Source organism: Haemaphysalis longicornis, unplaced genomic scaffold (genome assembly GCF_048455015.1).
Source record: "Haemaphysalis longicornis isolate Haplotype H1 unplaced genomic scaffold, Haemaphysalis longicornis Haplotype H1 scaffold_1, whole genome shotgun sequence".
Taxonomy (NCBI): Eukaryota; Metazoa; Arthropoda; class Arachnida; order Ixodida; family Ixodidae; genus Haemaphysalis; species Haemaphysalis longicornis.
Window position 1 is genome coordinate 430580401 of NW_027526203.1, and position 18400 is coordinate 430598800.

The following is an 18400-nucleotide window of genomic DNA, read 5'->3' on the forward strand; positions in this document are numbered from 1 at the left end:
TTTGATTCTAGATACATGGAGCGATACTAGGGTACGTGGAGAAATGGTTCAGCATATTAGCGAATACACATATTAGCGAAAGTCTCAACGGTATTACTAAAATTTAAAATCCACTTTACTCTAAATGCCAATCTAGGTATTGGGCAGGATGTCTTTATTTGTCATTTCATTTTTCATTTATTCCACATTAAAGACCCGGAGGGGAAGTGTACAAGATATGATATACAACAGAATAAAACTGAAACAGAGAAAAAACGCAACACAAAGGTAGAAATCTTTTATGTCGGGTGAGGCAAATTGCAAGTTGCAGGGAAAGTGTCCGAGTGTGCGTGAGGCTTCGGAACAGATGTTTTGTATATAGGTTGTCCATGATAGCGACGGTGACATATGCAGGTACGAGGTATTTGTACGATAATGTATGATATGGTAAATAATATGGTAACACAAGGAAGCCCAACGCAAACTTAACACGTTGAATGGAAAACTGCATGCCATAAAAAGAAATTACGTGTCCACAAACGTCTCTGCTTGTCGACTGAATTGGTATTCGCATAGCTTACACCTAAAACACACTTGCGAGCCCCTGCCCACGTCGGCGACGAGGGTCAACCCTCTCCGCTTTTTCCAAAGCCCACCACAGTTCAGACTTGTTTTCAAAGGACGGTCGTTGCGCTCTTAAATGATGAATTTTGGCGCCACGTTGTGTTCAGCAGTGTGCTTGTGTTACCTCGTTTAATGTACATTCCAACGCTCAAAAAACTCAGTTCACTACCTCTCTTCCTTATAAAAGCACCGAACTACATGCCGCTTAATTATGCGTTCAGTAATGTGACACGCGCTTAATAACACAATGGATGCAATATGAAACGTATTTGTCACGCTTCGTACGCGTGTGGTTCGTGTGGGACGGCCCAGGTTTGTCTGGGACAGCACCTCTCTGGCGATTTGCATAAGTAACGAGAGTGACAGCGTGAAGTCCCTAGCACAAGCGGGCTTTCCCCAACGCACTGAGCGAAACATGGGCGCGATACCGGGCGCTACGACGCGAGCACATGAATAAGGCAAGAAAGCAAAAGTCTCGGGCGGGAGGGAAGATCGAACCCCCATCTCGGGCAAACCGAAGAGAAACTCGCGCGAACAAGGAGCAGCGCTGCGCATGCGCGCTGGCTTTTCCCTCGCCCTCCGGACACCCACCGCGGGCGCGCCCGGAGTTCGAACTGTTCGCCGGCCGCGGATAAGCACAGGCCGGTCACGTGGCAGCCCGCGTCATCGAGCGTGTCCGCCGGATAGCTCCGCTATAAAAAGAGTTCGAGTCCCTAGCTAAGCGAAACCGCGCTCTTTGAACGAGACCCGCGCGAGCGTCCTCAGCCGAGCGGCGCACACTACACCTCTCCGAGCCGGTCTGCTCGACCACGCGCTCAACCAGCGGCCACTTCAACCAGGAGGCAGGTGCACCGGGAGGGACTAAAGCGTAAGGTTAGTGCCCGTGGCTTTCTTGATAGCGCATTATCGAAAAAGTTTTGAGACATTATGTTCTGTGGCAGTAATACGAAGCTGGCATGACCTAATTAGAGACACGGCGCAGTACTATGGATGTACGGCATAATACAGATCTACTTATTGCAGATTACGTCAGTCGTGGTCCAATATGTTTTTGTGGTCCTTGCAATTTGACGCTGCTTGTGCAATATCTTTTGACGGAATTTAGCGCGTGCAAGTCCACTGCAACAATCAAATTCTTATAAGGTATAAAAACAACTTCAGTGATTTGAGCTCAAATACGCTGGCATAAAAATACGACGCAATCCTTTACCTGACGTATGTCCGGCATTGAAAAGCGAGTGAACTTAATTGATTCAACTCATAATTTGTGCAAGCTCTTGCCGCCGCGTGTCGTTCTTGCTGATTAGTTATTTTTTTCCGAACTACTGAAACCTGTCAGCAAGATACTTTGTGCGCTATCCTATTTTCGTGAAAGCCTAAGGCTGCATGAATCAGAGGAATGACGTTGTCGCGCTTAAGCGGGGACACAGTTATTTGAAAATAACTTCTCACTCTGCAAACCTCAATACCATTTTTTTACACTGGCTTACATTCACCCGCGCAGAGCAGTAACTAATTTAATTTTTTGAAGACTTAATGCTTTAAATATTTTTTGGCCTATAGAAAGCTTAATTATCTTATTTTCTGAAATTTAAAAAGGAAGAATGATACTGCATGTGTTATGATCGTTCGAACGCCTAGGTGGGCAAAAATTCCCACCCATGCATATAATCTAGTTCAGGTGTTTCTCATGTCGAAAGCTTAGCCATACGACGGGAAGAAACGAACACCAAATTTAGCAATGTAGAGCATTAAAGTTACAACTTTCACACATGTCTACAGCATAGTTTATTGTAAATTTAGAGCATTGAGGCCGCCACTCTACATTTGACTTGGCTCGTGATAACACGCTTGTATAGAGGGCAGTTCATATAATATCGCTATCACCATCCCCGACCTAAGGATGCCCACCGAATCCTAGCATTTGAGCTACGTTGTTACTGCCAACGCACAGTGCCCGCTCCTGTTTTGCCCCGTGGGCTGTGATATCACCGCCCCCCCCCCCCTCCCCACTGACTCATTAAATTCATCTGGGGTGTAATGTGCGTAAATCACGTGGAAGCCAAAATATCAACCCTCATTTCAAATTCGGCTTTTATTGCCCGCAAACAGCTTCAGTTCCTTCTAGATAACCTTTGATTCAACAGCTAGTCTGTAACCACACTCGAAAGAACTTCTCTGACAGGTTCAGCAAGTATGACGGGTTTCAGCGGGTAAAGATGTGGTCTAACGTTCTACTGGTACGCAGCTTTTGTTTCACAGAACGGGATCATATACTTCCGCGAGTGCGGACGACCTCCAATTACAAACACAGTATAGCAGATGAGCAGTCTAGCACAGTAAAAACACATCGACAACGTTTAAAGTATTATCACATTTCGTCGGATCAAATTGATTCTACCAGGAAAAAGCAAATAGCAGTGAGTTCCACGTTCTTAGCTTTGGTAGATTCCCAGTGATTCTAGATCACGACACTTGAAACTTTGCACTGCTCTTGTTTTCTCTCCCGAAGAAAACAAAATTCTGTTAACATCAGACGCTAAGAAACTATCGGGGTTCAGCACCATGCAGCCGACCATAATGTTTTGGGCGAATGACGAATCCGGAACTTTTCAGGCAATAAACTATCGGGGTTCAGCACCATGCAGCCGACCATAATGTTTTGGGCGAATGACGAATCCGGAACTTTTCAGGCAATAAACTATCGGGGTTCAGCACCATGCAGCCGACCATAATGTTTTGGGCGAATGACGAATCCGGAACTTTTCAGGCAATAAACTATCGGGGTTCAGCACCATGCAGCCGACCATAATGTTTTGGGCGAATAACGAATCCGGAACTTTTCAGGCAATGCATACGCATTGCCTGAAAAGTTTGGTCTGAACTGAGGCATCACGCAATGCGAGCTTGACGTTCTGCATTGCGCAGTGCCCCAGCACCAATGACATTTTTTTATTACAATGGTGTGGTAGTTGCCGTCATTCGTCGAATTTGACTTGTTGGTGGCATGGATAGGTAACTTCAGAGCATTATGATGAAGCTAAACCACGGTATTGTCTTAGGGTTCACCAGAGTCCACGGCGAACACTGCTCGCCCAGAAATTTCGGATTAAATTTACCTCTCTGAAGCCGATAGTATTCCGTAAACAGGTTCGTTATAACAGCTCTCTAACCCCACCTTCCCTCTAAATGCCCGTTCTGAAATATGCTCACATATGGTGACCTCACGCATCTCCTTTTAGTATTTTTCATTCGTTTCAACAAATCACTTAGCCCTTACTAAATATTTCAACGCACCCATTCTTTCGAATCTTTCAAAGGCTATAAATCTATAGACGAATCTCGATTGCACACTAAGATCACTTTCAATCAAAAGTGGTGTGGCACGGGGGGAAGTGTAGCTGGAGCCTGGTTCATGCGAAGCTTCTACGTCCTTTTAAAAGATGGATAGAACCCCCTTCCTTACCCCCTTCTCCAAACTGAAAGCTGGCTTTCCTTGCAAATAAAGGTTTTTATGCTACTCATTTAAAATGGGCACTGAAGTCATTTTACTGAACCTCAATTGGTTGCTGCATTCTGGAGTCCAGCTGACGCGATTATCTATTAAGTGCAAGTGAAGAGACCTAGTTCGTTTCTGAAGACGTGAAAACACCAGGAACTCTTCGCAGACGTTTCTCCAACCACCTTAACGATATCACAATGAGTTGGAATAGAATGTGACCCTGGCTCCATGTTTTCAATTCTGGTTAACGTATTCCGTCGCTAGTCTTTTTAATAAGACTAGCGGTAGTACCCGGCGATGCACGGGTGGGCCACTATACGAACTGCACGAATGGGTATAAAACGTGTTGAGTTATCTGTTACTTGTGTTATGCAGGCGTTGTACACAATTAGTAGCTCCTGCCTGGTGTCAATACGGGGGCTTCTCCACAGGGCGTGTGGTCATGGGAAAGAGCTCGGGCGTTATGCGAACTATCCTGAAAATTTTGACCAAGGTGGTGTGTTCAAAGGTATACTTACTTATGGGAAGTGTTATCTGGTATATTTGAAGGATACCAATCAGTCACAGTTTTATGATTAAAAAAAAAAAAAAAACACGAGCTCCTACGGGAGCATGGCCTCCGCGATCAGCAACGGCGCGGCGCCGGCAGCTCACCACAGAGGCCATAACGGGAGGCGTGTGGTTGCAGAAATTCCGAAGAGATGGCGAGCGCTAAGCTACGCGGGAAATTGGAACTGAATGCCACTTCGAGAGGGGTGTAATTTTTGCATCTTTATACGCTTGTTGGGGCAAAATCCTGAAATGTGTTTTCAGACAACTTTATGGGCAGAATTTATAACCAAAAAGTAATGGAGTATGTCAACGGGCTGAATAGTTATTGAGAAATTTGTAACAACAGGTAATTTCCCAGAAATCATGATTCTTCCTAGTACATGGCTCTTATGAAAAATTCTTGTAAAACAGCTTTTGCACATTTGTATTGGTTGCATATATCAACAAAACCTGTTTCGATATCTCTATGGGCCTACCATAAAAACAAAAATTTGTGAAACAATTTTTCAGCGCTTCTCCCTCTCTCGAGGGTGTAATTTTTTAAAAATTCGATCATATTGAGCTCCTACACCTTAATAGAAATCTGCGCATTAGATCTGAAGTTTCTACAACCAGCAGTTTGCTTCGGAGTTCACATCAAATGTTAAGCCTTTTCGGCCCATCATGGGTGTCATTTAAGAAAAAAACCATTTTCGCCTTTTTAGCAGCGTCGCAGGCGAAATCCTTAAATATGGTTTTGTGCATTTGTAGGAGTAACATTTATTAGCAGAAAGCAATTGGGTAAATCAATCAGTGAAACATTTATTGCACGGTATCTTTAAAAACACCCGATTCGCTCTAAAATGCAGGTTCGCGCCAATAGTGCCGGTTATGGCAATACCAGGAAACTACTTTTTGGAGAATTTAATGGGATATATCAGCAAAATCACTTCGATATCCTAGCGGGCGAGCGAGATAATCATGAATTTAGAAAAACATAATTTCTTCGCTTCCCCTTGTTAGGGGCGTAATTTCCGGAAACCCCGCCGCAGTGAGCACCAACCCCATGAGAGAAATATGGTCCGGAAGTTTCAAGTCTTCAGATCCAGCAGTTTCGGCTGGGCTTTGAGACTGTCAGCGAGTCAGCCAGTCGGGCCCTTCATTTTATAGGCATATACTGATTGATCGAAAGACATTTATTCCACATAAAGTAAGTCGGTCTGAGGCCGTGTTATGAAAAGGATGGAAAGAGGAGGGGGCTAAAAGAGGGAATGGTAGTTTATAAATTAAGGGGAGAAGTGTTTTTGGAGGGAAATTTCACACGTATTAATTGATTCGCTGTAATGGCGTGATGCAAAAAGCCGCGAAACAACAGAACAGCTTTGGAGCATTTTTTTTACGGTGGGGTCGATGGCGTTCTGGTAGCACTGTGGCCGCAGCGTACCGAGTTCTTTATCATTTTATAGTTTTGTTTTTGAAAGAGTGGTTATTACAGATCCCTTTTCAGGCCCATTGCCGATACACTCTAAAATTGCACGATTCTTCTTCGCCACGACGCACATGAAGGACCGACCGCTGCGTTTAAAGGAGTAAATATGACTTATAACGTGGTCTGACATATGTTTTTTACTCAACTGATGTTATAGAAACATTTCTACTCGGAGCAAATGATTTGACATAAATGTTGTGTGTAGGTGCAGTTATTGTGTAGGAGCGCACCTACAAACTTCAATATGATCCATAATCTACTAGACCACTGCCAAGCTTTGGTGACAGAAATAATTTGCTTAGCTTCTTTATTTGCTTTTCTTAATCTTTGTACCCCTGTCATTGGTCATGCAGGCGTGCTGGGGTAAAGCAGATCAACAGCGGTTTCTAAGGTGCTCCAATCGCTTAAATTCCGCCCTGGTGGTAACCAGTGTAGCCACAGCAGACGCCACCAAACCGTGCGAGTAAATGTTGAGAGAAAAACAGCACTCTCCTAGTAAAAAAAAAAAAAAAAAGCCTGTAGGCAACTTTTAAAAATTACGAGGGATGCTTAGAATGACGTGAAAGCGGAAGAACGTGAAAGCGGGAGCCTAGTCGAAACTCCTGTTCACCTACTGTTGAACTCTCTGTTCGTTCTTGTCTGGCCGTTGCCGAAGATTCATCCATAGGCGCTTCCTCCCGATGTGGGCTACGACTAGCGGCATTTCGAGCTTCTTTCGCCTCTTCTCGCGGTCTTGGTCTCGCCCGCCCGTGACTAAGGCCCGTTGCGTCGTCACCCACAGCGACGTGGAATGAAGCTTTCAACCTAAGCCGCGACGTGTACAAGGCACGTATACAACGTTCTTCGGTCCGTCGTTCTTTCTCATAACCCCTCTCCTGCGCTGGTGTTTCCCTGCCCAGCCGCACGCTCCCTTGGTCGCGCTCAGATTTTGTGAGCTACCGATTTTCCGTATACGCGTTTCTGTACCTCACACCTTCCATGAAACATAGAGATCTACGGCTTTCGCATTAAACACTATACTGCAAACATTTGATTGGGGAAGGTTCTAAACTTTGTTCAGTGTTAATCATATTTTGCGTGGACGAAAGGAAGCCAGTGGTAGGGTCTTTATATTGGATGACCATTATACCCGGATATGTTATAAGAGAAGCCGACTGTATTCCCTGTTTTGCTTATCAAATGGTCGTTCCGCCCATCAACGGAGATTATTTCAAATACCATCGTGACAAACTAAGTTTGACATCGTCATTTTCAATGACGCCTGGCCTTCGCCTGCCTACTTCTCCTGCCTACTGATTGCTATTTCCAAATTTCTGCAGTAACAATATCCCCCAACAGTTCCTATGATACGGCGCGACATCGCTCTCAGGTAACATGAGCAGAAGTATTTTTTTTTTCTCGCAATCGTTTGAACAGCAGCAAACGGCATATCCGACTCCTGTGCTAGTTAGCGCAAGCTTAGACGACGGTTTTGGACTATTGCTGTATAAATCTTAAGCGATAGCTTTGTCAGTAGCAGTCACGTGTGCCTGGCCTGGCCGCGGAAGACCTTTCCATCTCCCAACGCCCTTGCGCAAACATTCGTGCCCAGTCACTGTTGTATTTGGCACACAGTCGTCATCACGTACAGCATGCATCCTGCAATGAATTTCGGCTGGTTGACACTCTCCAGCTTTTAGGTGCTAGATCCACAAGTCACAGATGTTCAGTGCGTGGTTCAAAACTCGGGAGAATAAACCAATGGATTGCATGTTTTAGTTCTGCTTCGGCCAAAATCTAGCAAAGGTTGACAACTTTTCTGTTTGCCTCGACGACTGATATTCTAAAAATATCACACCTACATAATTTTATGATACAATTTGAAGCGCACTCGTGCGCCAAACTCATCACTGTTTAGAGAAACCGTGTTTTGATTTTGTTTAGGCAGTTGATTTGGTAATGAGAACAATTTTAGCGAGAAATGCTGTCTTCTCGTTGCAATCCCTCTTCGGCCGCAGGGTTTATAAGTTCCGCGCACATCTGATTCGCTACCTTCTACTGCACTGGTGTCGCGAGTGATAATGCCACCGGTCGTGGATAGACGCCATAACCAGAAAGAACACCCCTTCGGTTCCCAATATGATGGGTGAAATCCCATCTCGTTGGGACATCTCTCTAATGATGGCGTCACGTCTGTCGTTAAATGTTTTTATCGACCATGTCGCCTTTAATGGGCGTTTTTTTATGCCAGTGATTTTGCAGTGTCCTTGCAGTGCCTTCGCAGTGTCATCTCACAGAAGGCGGTTTGGTTATCTCGCCCACTTTCATAGATGGCACTGCAATACCGCTGAAGTTAGCTGAAGCACCAGTGTTCGCACTTTGCTTCTGGCCGGACTTTTATACCTGCCGTATTTTTTTTAGGGTTCATACTGATCGTTTCCGAAAACGTAAGCTATGACTCGACAAACATGGTCATGCAAGTGACCATTCCGCCTATGTCAGTTGGTCAGTGTTGAGACAGACAAGTCCAACGCGTCCGACGACTGTGTTTGGCAGTGTCAGCCGGCAAAGTGCCGCAGTAACTGCTTCGATGTTTACGTGTTCGTTCGTACATTTAATTGTTCACCCCACGTTTCTTACTGCTATGAAAAGAATGTGCCCTAAATGTAAGCCCAAATAACTCGTTAGGCAAGCTTATAAGCCCGCCCTAATTTGCGTATTCTTTTGCCGGCCTCAGCCAATCGCAAAGCTGGACATATGACATCATAGGTACTGTTGCGGGAAATGAGCTGGTGGGTCGCATGTCCATTCTCTTTTTTACTAATTTTAGGGCTTATTTGAGCGAAGTTTACGTTGTGTCAGTATGATTGTAACGAGGCAATCTTCCGAATGAACCGAACTTGTGTTTTGTCTACATGGCCCCTTTAAAGGTAACTTTTGCTGTAAGATGCCTTTGGCGCTGTGTGTGCTTGTGGTGTGACGCCACTACTGGTTATGTTGCCCCGTGCATCGTTAAAGATTCGCAGCAGCGCCCTTGGCTACAAAGCGGGATACAGATGTGTGAGAGAGGGAGCCGGTTACCCGCGAGGCTAACCGCGCCGACGACCGATCCCCAGTATACCGTCTGCTACAATTCGTGACACATGTCGCGCCTGCGCCGGAAGCAAAAGACGCAGCGAACATAGGCATCGTTCTCCGCACATGTTTCGCGCCATCTATGGACACTTTTTGGGGCAGTGTGCTCGCAGCGTCCTTGCGGTGGCCTTAAGGAAAGCAGACTCCTTATTTCTGCTAGTACGTGGGACGACGCTACGAACGGGGCCATGTAGCAAAGTAGTCAGCTAGGAAAGTTGGTGAATAGGAAATTACGACGGAATAAGCAAAAAATGTGGGCATTTGGTAAAGCATGCAATGATTTTTCTTGTACTACCTCGGGTCGTCGATGCTAGCGCATCTCGTCGAACATGGGGCGAAATCTCGTTAAAGCTTCCTCGAAACCGGCGTCATCCTTTTGGGATGCCGATTGCAGGACCGAGATCGGGACTCCTTCGTCACACAAAAAGGGAAAACAAGCTTTTATCTGTATATAAGGCAGATCACGCAAAATAAGAATAACAAACAGTAAAGTGCTATAAAATGATATCCCATACATTTGACTGCAACTTCTTCAATTATGAAACGTTACGTGCTTTAAAGCCTACCTCGGGGACCGAGATAGCCCGTCATCTTTTTTTACTGATTTCTGGCTCTCCTTGCACTGTAAAGCAGCTTGAATAAAAAGACGCGCCCGTGCTCTCTGTCCAGATAGTTAGCCAGTGATGTTATAGTATGCTGCCGGTGTTTTTTCTCTCCCTCCGTTCCCTCACACTAGTGTCGGTAGATGTGAGAGTGTAGCTACGCAATTTATATACATAGCCAATCTCTCTTGTAAACAGGCGCGGAAAGACGTTGATCAAAAAAAGAAATACGCAGGACGACGCGCTTTTCTTGGTCAACATCTTTCCGCGCCTGTTTTCAAGATGAAGCAACACCAACTCGCCCAACTTTCCATCCTGTTAAACTCAATCTCTCTTCCCTTATTTTTAACTCCTCCCCAACCTGGTTCTCCCGTGCAAGCGCACGGGGTTGCGCCGGAGCAGTTTTCTGTTTACACGGCACCAACGGATTTCCCTTTCGCCTAGACATATCAAACTTCGCTTTAAAACAGTATTTTACCTTCGACCCTCTGCTACTGCTGCTACTTGGTGAGCGTGTTCTAATAGTTCAGCCTACATTTGGGCCCTGCAGCTGAGCGGAGAGTGTAGGCATGCAGACTGGTTTCCTCTAGAGCCGCTATATAAGCCTTTATATAGTGACCATAGTTCACTCCTACAGGGGAACTTGCGAGCGCGCGCGCGCTCCTGCATTTGGCGCTGCCGTGCATCGGCGGAAAGCGGCACGGGCGCACTGGGACCTGAAGGCGGTGCTCCGCGTCAGCGCGCGAACTAGCGGCCCCTGCCTTGCTGTGAAGCGCAATTAACTCACTGCAGCCCAGATACTGCTTTGCGAAAAGGCGCCCTTAGCGCACACTGCAACACAGAGTTGTTGGTTTTGCTACAGCGACTGAGCGGCCTGCTTATTCACTGTTTCTGGACGTAAATAACGCGGCCCCATGCCGGAACTAATGAGTCTAGCGGAACAAAGGCTTAAAGCTTCGCCCACGCTGTATTAGGCCGACAGGGTTTTTTTTAGGTTTAATCAACGATCTACAGTATAACAGGTGGCCTTTAGCGTTTATTTAGGCACTTAGTGGCACATACGTACGCTCAGCATTAGAATGCTACTCGCGTCTGTTTTTAACGCACGATTTGAGCGGAAAGGCTACAAACAACGTGTTCCCTTTCCAGTTAGCCCTAAATCTCATTATTTCACAAGGAAGAAAAACAAGGAAGCCAAAGAGAGAAACAAGCTAAAAAAGGTGAGGCATGTTGATGGACAATTTTCTTTCGATTTAGACGTAGGAAAGATGTGCGAAGAAATCCAGAAGTATTCCCCGCCCAGATAAATCTAGTGAAATGATGATCTGCTTTGAAAATCTCTTTCAAGGCAGATCGTGATTTTATTAGTTCTCTCCGTGTTATGGGCATTCTTTTCAGCCAGGGAAAGGACACCGCATAACGCAGGACGCAATTGAGTGTTCTCCTTCATGTGGAGCGCTGGTCGAAAAATTGGCGCGGGCACTTAAGTCTGCTTACATGCTTTGAATGCGAAGGCTTTATGGCAATTGGAATCAGTGAATCGGTCGTGAGTCTCTGACGGCGGCTTTCAACGTCGCTGACCAATCCCCTTGAAGGGATATGGGAGGACGTCGTTGGACCGGTATTCAGCCTTAGCGTTACGTAGCCTTACAAGGTTTAGCCTAACGACGTTCCAAGCAACGTAAAACTAATTGTTCGTCGAACTTGCTGGCACCGGTTGATAACGTCCGTCCTCACAGCGTAATGCTAGGCGTAACGTCGGGCTGTCGCATACTTGTGCGCGTCTCTCTCTTCGCTTTCCATTGTTCGTATTCATTGGTAATCAGTCCGCAGATCATTCGCAACTCGGTCGCGGGACAAATGGTCCCGGAGCAAATGGTCCCTGAACAAATGGCCCGGGTTCAAATGGTCCTGGAACTTATGATCCAGGAACAAACGGTCCCAACTCCAAAAGTACGAAAAAATGGTCCCACCAACTGCTGCATCTATGTATGAACGCTTTTATGCGGGAGGGAGAGGGGCCGATGTATTTATGTTTATGTACTTCTATCTGTGTACAATGCATTTTCTATCTATTCGTGTATAGGGCATTTGCTTAGGCTAAATTCACTTGAGCTAAATGCTGTATACAAACGCTTAACTTCTCATAGCACGTGCACGTCTGCCCGTACGTCTATCCTTTCCCGGCCGTCGTTCCTTCTCTTTTGTTATTCCGAGTGCTATGCAAACAAGTGGGTGTAGTTAAATCAAAATTTGGTTTCTGTATAGCATATGCGAGCACTTAACATCCCTCGCCCAATGTTTAAAGTAAATACAATGACGCGCCCCAATAATTTTTCTAATGAGTGCACTTTTCTCATAAACCGGAGTAGTACAGCTGCGGTTTAAACTAAGCTGACTGACGTGCAGTGATGATACCGATATAAACGTTTATTAACGCTTGAGAAGCGAGTCCCACTTGGGCTCATGCAGTCAGCTTATTTACAGCGATGGCATTATTTCGGTCATGTGAAGCATAGAAAACGTGAGTGCGTCCGGTACCGTTGACCGTCAGTCGACGTAGCGCTGCGCTGGTGCATGGTGTCTGCCGATTTATTATTCTTAAAAAAATAACTTTGGCCGATGAAAGCTTTATTGCATTAGATAAGCTACATTACTGTGCTCATTACATCAATTGTTTGGATGCCTGCAGCTCCATTCAAGCGATTTTGGGCCCCAGAGATTGTTGCCGCTCAAAAACTTGTCTTTTTCTACGAAAATATGCAACACTTAGCTATTATTACGCCCGTTCTTTTCCGGCAAGGTTTAGTAGGTATCTAGACGACATGTTTTGTTCATGTTGCCGTCGTGTTGCGGGAGCGTGAACCCTTGCTGAGGGCAGCAGGTGAGCTCATACTCGTAGCTGGCCACCCCCCACCGACAATAAGTATTTTTTTCCGGACGACATTAGACCGCAAATATGCCGGTTCATTCGCAGAAACGCAAACATTGTTTCTGCGTCTTCTTAATGGCTTTACATTGGTACAAATTGTAAAAACCTAAAAACCTAACACGGCCACAGAAGTCATCGTTCAATGAAAAGCCCATGCATGGTGCGATTTGGTGCACCACCGCCGCCAGAATAGCCCCATCGCCAGGCCCCTTTTAAACATGAAGATCAAAACATGAAAGCGAGGGAGAAGGGGGGGGGGGGGGGGGTAGTGGACTTGCAGTCGTGGCATATTCCCCTTTGCTTGAGCTGTCCTTCATTGCCCTCTTTTGAAGAATTTCCTCATGGTGCTGAATGTCGCGCCAGCCTGGCTAGACCAGCGACTCAGCCGATGTATGAGCGTCGCCCTCAGTTAGCTACTCTGAAAACTGCCTGTCAACAACGTCTCTTGGACTCGCAGCGTCTCGCGACTGGTGCACTATGCCTGAGATTAGTTGCGGTGACCGGAGATGCCTCCGACGGGAAAGGGAATAGCTCACGTACGCACACGCCCACGCCCACGACTAACATCTAGTAGTATCGAAGTGCCTGCACATCCGTCCTTTGAAGCAGAAAAAGGGTGTATACGGGGAAGAATGCAAGGATAGCTTAGTAGAAAATAATTGCAAGTAGAAATTTCTTTCAATGTTGGAGGCATTACAATGACAACTACTCATGATTCATGGCCCGCGCCTGCATCGCCGTCTCCCCCTCCAAATCATGAGGAATAAAATTCTGCTCTTTCATCCCTCCTTGTGCCATTCCTAACAAACGCGGTGGAAAGCTGCAGTCGCCCAAGAAGGGCGAAGGGGTTTTTTTCGCCGTCCCCCGCATACGATGCGGAATAAAAAGCGGGATATCGTCATGGACATAATTTTTCCCTTTATCTATTTAGTCTTGATTTGCTTGTACCCTATAGAAGTATCTGCAATAATGTCACAAAATTAACGGATCATTTACTGGCGATTTTTGAGATAACAGGCACTACGGCACTCCAGCAAGATACATCGAATTCAAACAGAGCACACGTGGAGTAGTGTTATAGGGTAGTGTTGTACAGCCCGCAGACGGGCCCAGGACCATTTGTTCCGTGACCATTTGTTCCTATTTCGGAGTTGCGACCATTTTTTCCGGGACCATAAGTTCCGGGACCTTATGTTCCGGAGCCATTTGCCCCGGGACCATTTGTTCCGGGACCATTTCTTCCTACATCCTTCGCAACTATAATACTGAGAAGTTACGAATCTGTATTACGAAAGCTTCACGGAACTAGCATGACACTCTCACAATGTGGATACCAGTAAAGTATTGATCAACCAGGGACGCCTTAATGCCTTCGCATTCAAAACAGGTAAGCAAACTTAATTAAGTGCACCCTAGGAAGTCGTGTTTCGTGTCAGCGTAGAGTAGTATATATACAGTTAAGTCATCTGTCTATCACTGTGCGCGCCTATAGGTTCGATTCCCGTTCCGGCCACGGTTTCTGCTGTTGTCGAAGGCGCGTGAATATTTGGGGTCATCGGGTGCTTACAACCTCGAGTTTTTCTCCTCGTGGGGCACACAGTACCTTCGCATTGATCCCAGCACGAACGATGGTGCTGGTGACTACACTTTCCACGAGTGCGCGAAGGTAAGGTAGAATGCTTCAAAGTTCGAAATACCATTGATGTCTCTATTGCAACAGACGATTCGTGCACCAAGTGATAGTCACTGCTTACGCTGCCTTCATTTGTTAACCTTTGAGGCTTAAAGACATTCTGAAACGCGTTTTGAACATATCAAAATGGGTTCTGAATGTTCGTGTGACCTGGAAAAGAAGCACGTTCCTTGTAACTTTCCCAATCATGCATTCGAATCAAAACAGATGCGAGGTGCAGCATTCCTATGCGCGGCATACTGTCCAATAAGGCTTTATTTATGCTGAAGATGAAATTAAAAATAAACCAGCCAATGCAGCCCTTCCAAAAAATTGTTTTTGGTCCGTTAGTCCCATCAGTTCCAAAGTGGGGCCAAGTGTTTTACGCCCCGGAAAGTTTACTACAATACATGCGTTTAATTGAGGTCTTGGCAGCAAACAATTCGACGACAATATGCTGTATTCACAGGCACTGACTATTGGCTACCGACTTACGTTAGTAGCCCTGACTACTTAATCAACGGCTAACGCAAGTCAGCACTCACTTGATCCTGAGTAACCGAAACTAAAGCAGCATTAAAGCTACCAACCTGCTGGGCTGACTAAGTAGTTAAGCGCTGGTTGGGGCGGCGCATGCGTGTTTGGTTCCCCCATAGCAACTTGGACGTCACTAAAGCTACGGCTAAATACTTACCATCCTCACTATCCAACAACTCTTGTCTTGTTCGTTCCCGTCCCGCCCACCACCTGCTTTACGATCGTTCTAAGAGATGTGCTTTCCTGCCTGTGGTTCTGTGTCAGCTGTGTCGTCTGACAATGTTTGTTTACCACCCCAACAGCTCCCTACAGTGTACAAATGTGAGTTGTGATCGCTTCCGTGCGCACTGTGGGGCGCGGAAGTGACCTGCGCCAAACAAGTGTCATGGAACCTGAAGGCAGGTCGGCTGATTTGACCGCGACAAATACGCATATTTGCCATTTGACGAGGGAAAGAAAACTGTCTTCTCTAGTTTTCTTTCCTCCGCGGCCACTTGGAACCAGAAGCCGAACGACAAGTCCATTTTTACAGCGAGGGGAAGCGATAATAGGGCCAAGCAACAGACACAGCTATCTGGAGTCGACCGGTAGAGCGTTGTGTATGACATTCACTAGCCATTTTTTGTAGTGTTTCCTCAGTGTGTGGCTTGCCAGCGGCAGCGCATTGTGCGGAGCTAATTATCATTCTGAAAACTACGTACCTAGTAGCCCAGGTATACGCGTATAAAAAGCTACCCTAAACTAATCAAAAAATTGTATGGAAGACGACAATTTCTTTTTGTTCGGATGTGAGTCTGTAGGTAGCGGTGGTATAGCATTCTCTTGATTGTGATATAGTTCAAGTTAGTCACAGGTTGGATTATTTGAATACTCACTTGAACCTGAAGTTGGTGAAAGTGACATTGGAAGCGTATGTGGTGTTGTCAATTGTTGTCCACGCGTGCTAACTGGCAGTGGCAGTGAATAATTAGCTAGCTGCTTTTTTTTTTCATGTCTTTAGGTATGAGGGCAGCAGTCATGTAGCACGATTTTGTTTCCTTTGTTAAAAGTTACTGTAACGATAACTTTAAGGTAAATAATTCCACAAGAATGTTTTTATCTTTAGTTAAGTATTTAGTGGCATTTAGAGACAAAAATTTGTCTCGAGAACGTGGAAAGCTCGTTGGCGATTGAGATAGCCGCAGGAAATGCAGGTGTCGCGTCTTCGCAGTGCCAGCGCAAGGGTGCGCAACGCCATTACGAGGGACCCATGAAGTAAGGCCGCAGTGGCTCCAAGGGGGGAACTGGGATAATGAGGAGAGAACCAACTAACACACGATTGAGAGGAGCAGCATTAGCGGAAACCGGCGTACGGCCTATCAGCCTGCAGGAAGAACGGGCCCTCCTTTACGCAAAGCTCCTTCATAAGGCCCTGGTAGCGCTATACTGGACAGCCTCCGTTCCAGATGTAGCTCGAAAATAAGCGCGTAATTTGAAATCTCTCCAATTAGGAACATGACACTTGTCCAGTGAGCCTGGAAACTCGACACCATGCAACCTACACGCTCTCTAAACTAGTAGTAGTAGTATGCGCTGTTGGATGGGGCGGGCTTAGCCTTGCCATAACTGCCGGCAATTGCTCCGCCCACTCGTCCCCAACATTATATCAGAGGCACGCAATGTCACCACACCTCACTTAGTCCTGTGTACTGCGAAAATCCCAGCAGGAGACGAGATGCCTCTTTTCGCACAATCCAGTGGTCCCTAGGAAAAATCATGTCCTTCGATGTAGCATGGGGCATTTCTAGCTTCTGGAGATCACGGAAAAAGTTCGTCCGCTCAAAGTTGGTTTTGGAGCAGTTCATAATGTAGTGATCAATGTCCCCGGTCACACTGCACAATTGGTACAAAGGGGATGAAACAATGTTGATTTTCTGTAGCCTACTCGGTGGAGCAGACAGGCTTCGGCTCTCTTCAGGCCTTTCGTCACGAGTGGTTGATGTACTGGTTGCCACAGCTTAAAGAGCTCGTGAACGGTCTGTTTCTGTATGCGTTGGAAATCTCACCGCGCTTGCACCATCCTTTTAGATGATAAGGCGTCCTTGGCAAGGCTGTCAGCATGTTCGTTTCAAGCTACACAGACGTTGCATTGGCAAAAGGCTGTTGATTCTATGGTTTCCTCTGTGGCGCCCAGACTTAATGTACTGCGGAGAATTGCGGTGTGACGTGGGGAAATCACCCAGCATCTATGACCAAATTGCACGAAGTCTTGATCTTGAACCGCATGCTATATCAGCTGCCTCTCATATCGCTTTCTAAACTATGCAGTGATGTCACGGTATGGTTACGACAAACGCAGTATACGGCACTGCAGAATGATCTAGAGTGATCCAGGCGATTTCTGTAAAGGTGGGTCTCACTGTCTCCGCCGAGAAGACAAAGCATGTGACAGTTGCTGTGGTCGAAAAAGCTTGCTGTCCAGCTGCCATCTCAGCATCTATGCAGATATCAGCTGGTTAAAGCAGCGATGCTCTGTATCTTTGGCTTGCATATTCAATAGTCTGGTACCGCTTCAGTATGGCTCCAAACATTCGGGCAACCGACGGCAAATACCATTTTTGTAATCCGCCGTATTTCACCAAAGGCGAGTGATGCAAGAACTGAGGCCGCAACATCACTTCATTTATGATGTGATGTTGCGGCCATCACAGCGGCCATCAACATCACAACTGAGCAACATCACTTCATTTATGAAGCCCAGTTTCAGCGCCTCACCATTTCGCAACATGCCAAATCGAGAAGCCATTCTAGCAATCACTGGCTTCCCTCATTTTACGCCAATACTGGTTCTCCGGGAATAAGCCCAGCTAAATACAATTGACCAGCTCACGCAATACTCCGCGGCTCGGCTGCAAAATACTCGGGTTTCCATAACATTCCCGCATTTTGCAATAGCTTCAATTTGGGCATCTTGGCTTATACCGAACCTCAGGGTACACTGCGACCACGGCGGTATACAATATTACCACCAACAACACAAGGCATCTCCCGAAAAGGCGGACGGTAGAGGGCGAAGTGCATTCCTCTTCCATCCCAAATATACAGGTTCCAGACGATGGCTTGTGTTAAGCAACGATGGCACGAGCGCAGGATCATGCGGAGTCACACCGTGGTCCAGTCCTACTCATCCAAGCATAGAAGGATGGATTTCCTACACAGCTGTGTAGGATGCAGGCTACTCACGACGGCCTACAGTGTGCAGTCGCTTCCCATCCCCCCTTTCCAGTCATATAAGGTTGAAAAGTACACTTGTTCGCACGGCATCTGTGCGGGCGATCTATTATCTCAAACAGGTTGACCAGAATCTAACACCAGCCAACGCATTCACCAGCTCCGTAACCAAATATCCTCAAAGGTGGTTACGTCATGGGTGCATGCC

General features: G+C 46.3%; 1 protein-coding gene across 1 annotated transcript in view; it reads left to right on the forward strand.

Annotated features, from left to right (window-relative positions):
• The first annotated feature begins 1318 nt into the window (after window positions 1-1318).
• The window catches only part of Ccap (Crustacean cardioactive peptide), a 51858-nt gene continuing 34776 nt past the window's right edge, over window positions 1319-18400 (forward strand). Inside the window, exon 1 of the mRNA XM_077701478.1 lies at window positions 1319-1476. The gene's annotated coding sequence lies outside the window, so the exon portion shown is untranslated. The remainder of the gene's footprint in view (window positions 1477-18400) is intronic.